Consider the following 3,683-nt stretch of genomic DNA (forward strand, 5'->3'; position numbering starts at 1 on the left):
TGCGACTAAAATCAAGCACAGCATTTAAAGATCAGTCAGCACTGAGAAATATCAATGTCAGCAATCTGCTCCTTCCAGTTTTAGAGAGAAGAGTTTTCTCTCAAACTGTTTGAGCCAGCTTTGGCAAGAGAACTCCAAACACACTAACCCACTTGCCAAAACCATTTTTGCCTTCCAGAAAGCATCGTGTTTGTGGGTGTCAATAAGTCTGACAGACATTGCAGTCTCCTTCTGATGTAGGAGGTAAAATTTCACTCATGTTTACACTTCAGTAAAATGAACTACAAGTGGGTTTACAAAGAGAGAGACAAAGTCAACAGCAAATTCAGATGCTCCAGTTCTTTCTGTGTCCAACCAAAAAGTCAGTCCAGAAAAAAATTCTGGAGAGAGGAGGTGGATACAGAATGTTTATCTTCTAACTTTCATAAAAATATACAAAACAGCCCATTCCAAAGTGATCTATAGTACCTCTGGACTCCTTGAAGGTTTCTGTCCCTGGAGAAGCCACCTTGGGAAAACCTGTGCTGGTGACAGGCACTGAGCTCCCTCCACAGCTCTGCTGGCTGCCATCAGCGTGGCTCTGCCCTGCTTAGAGCTCTGTCAGGCTCAGCTCAACTCTCCTCTCACTGCACCTGGTGCAGGAATTCTGGCAAAGCCTAGAACACCTGTCTTGCCAGAAATTATTGCTTGCTTAGGTAGAAGGGCTCCTGGAAAGTCTCCAAACCCTAATGGGAACTTCACTCAAGTGACTGAGTAGTGGGTTCCCATATATTTCAGCTTTCCTAGTCCCTAGGATCTCCTTTTACAATACATTTTCCCTCTGTATTCCACTCCTCACACTGACAAGACAACCTTTAAATAGACTCAAAAGGACTTTGTGACAAAGGGACAAGAATTTGGATGTGTCTGTACAAAAGTTTTGGATGGAGAACAGCAGGAAGACATAGAGCAGATCCAGAGCAGCAGCTGCTCTTGCCAACCGTGTACTTGCAGCCCTGTTCTCACCATTGCTCTAATTGAATGTTAAAACTGAAGAATAAGAAAAACTGTTAAGAACTGGCCCATTACTCTTTCCCCTGAGATACTACTTGAAAGCGGTGCCTGCCATCTACTGGCACCTTTCTCAAAGTGCAGTCAGTTTTAAGCCCAAAACTGGATACGAGGACTATTTTCCCACATGCTACTTATGTTCGTCCTGCAACTTGTTTATTCCAAGTCCCAATAAAGGAACTTACTTCAAATGCTGAGTCGTACTGTTGACTTTCTTTGCCATTTAGTGATTGTACAGCCACTTGATAGAGATTAACATTAAGTTATTAAATTACAGTAATAAACACTGCTTCCAAGTTGCCTTCAATGGAATTGCTCGAAAGTGATGAATTAGTCCAGTAAGTGACACTTACCAGAATCCTGGGATGAGCACAGTTTCCAGTGCTCACTGATGCTCCAAAGGAGGGGGTTCTGAAGAGGGAATAAGCAGCAGCTGCTGCCCCCCCCCCCCCCCCCCAGCCCAGTCCTTGACTCCAGGATGGCTGGTCAGGAGTTTCACTGCAAGTCACACAAAGCACAGCAGTACTGGCTCAGCTAATTATTTCCCAGTCAGCTCCTGAAGTTTAGTCTCCCAACAGCCAAGCCAGCAGCTCAGTAACCTCCTGCTCAGCAGCCAGAGGAGCAAACCAGCAATGCACAAATAACTGTTGTAAAACAAATTCCATTTGAACTGAGGATGAAGAAACCCTGCACCAACTTGCACCTTCCCTGCTCTTTTCTCTCCCTCCTTCCCTACAACCAAGGCTCCCAACAGAGTCAAAGAAACCCAGCCCTCCCTCTTCACAGAACACTTTAGAATTACCAAAACATTTCTAGTGCCTTACAGCCCTGCCAACCCTTCCTGCAGCACTGCTGCTCCAATATTCTCCCCATCTTAACATCTCCCTCCAGCTTTTCCATTTGCTGTAACAAGAAACTCTTCACTGTTTCCACTTGTCCAAGAGCCAGAAGAGCTCTGACCCACCAGATCTAGAATGAGTCTCACAGATATCCCATTCTGGGAAACCACTTTCGTTGTGTTTAAAGGCACCTGTTACCTGACTTACCACTTTTTCCCATTTTTTCCCGATGCCTGTCTGTAATGTGCTTATTGTAACACATAAACTTAACTCACCTTAGAAACAAGTTCTGTCCAATCACTTTGAGGTACGTGCAGAGAACACTGCTGTGTGTGCACGGCTCAGTTACACATCCTCTTATCCATTATCACAAACCATGGAGAAGCCATGGCACTCACCCCTCCCTTACTTTTGTCCCTTTTCATTTTAATTACTCGTCTCTGTCTTCAGATTAAACAGGAAGAGTTGTGACTGTTTTCTCATCAGTTTATCAGAATTACTTTTAATCTACAAGATGAGAAATATATTTCAACTGATAATTATCTTGGCTGAACCTTTATTCCAATTTAGCTTTATCTTATTCTAGAGCTGACAGTACTGAAGTCATGAGTAGAAACACTGACAGCATTTTCTGATGGGCTTGAGGAGTGTACCTTCCTTTTTTCTCCACAGTCATTTGACATCAATGAATTGTAAATTTACCTTTTAAAAAATCTGTTTCCTTGTCAGTGAAAGAATGACTTCTTTTTCAAGCAGTATTTTGATTCAACAGACTAATATTTTAACCTCATTCTCTAAAAGCCAGAGATAAAATCCTCAAATGTTTCATAAACTACTGACAACCATCTACAAATGACTTCAACCTCCCCCACAACAGACTGTTTATGCAGCAAAGAGCCAACAACAAGGCAGTAACCCACCTCCTTAATCAAGGCTATTTAAAGCATAATGCTCTGTACAAATCTAGCACAGCTGTAGGCCAAAGCTTGACAAAGCAAAGAGATTTTCAGGGTTTTTTAAGTTTCCGGTCTGTGCCTTCAAACACCTTCAAAGGGTCCATACCTCTGATGCAAGCAGGACTTCCTCTCTAAAGGTGACCTTAATCTGGATCCTAAAAACATTTATTCTTAGCCTGCATCTCTAGTATAAAGTCTGCCTGTTTTGTGGCTGGTGATACCTCAATAGTTTGTAAAACTGCTAAAAAGACAAGTCTTAGTTTCTTTTTTTGTTTACAAAGACCTACTGCACCCATTCTTATAGAAGTAAAATTGCTTGTAGCATTTGACAAAGCTTGTACATCCCTGGGTTCTGAACTCCACAAGAGTCACAGTCTTTCTTACAGAAAATTTTTGCAGCTGTGCAGCCAGGTAAAAGAACATCTGGGGAAGAGAGTTCTCCAGAATCACCCAAAATTCTCAGAACTGGCAAATGTAGTAGCCACCCACTGACAGCCCAGGCCAGTACAAACACACAGAACCTTGGGAAATCACCCACTGAAGTGATGAATTCTCACATTGCTTCAATTCAATATTTTTATCTTTCTTAAGAATACTTCCAGAGGACAGAGAAACATGGACATTTTACAAGTCTTCATATTCAGTTCTTTCTCCAGGCCTTTAAGAGAAAAAAACCTGCAAATTGAATCTTTTTAGTAAGTGCCAGCACTGCTCTCAGCTCCAGCTGGGAGACAGTCCCTGCCCCAAAGAGCTTCCACTCTAAGAGATTTATACAAAGGTGAAGGTCACAGGGACAACAGGGAGGAAGGTGACACAGTTTTCATGCTGCTGGTGCCAT

Source organism: Manacus candei, unplaced genomic scaffold, assembly GCF_025592945.1.
Source record: "Manacus candei isolate 608988 ecotype Guabito, Panama unplaced genomic scaffold, ASM2559294v1 h1tg000057l, whole genome shotgun sequence".
In the NCBI taxonomy this organism is placed as follows: Eukaryota; Metazoa; Chordata; class Aves; order Passeriformes; family Pipridae; genus Manacus; species Manacus candei.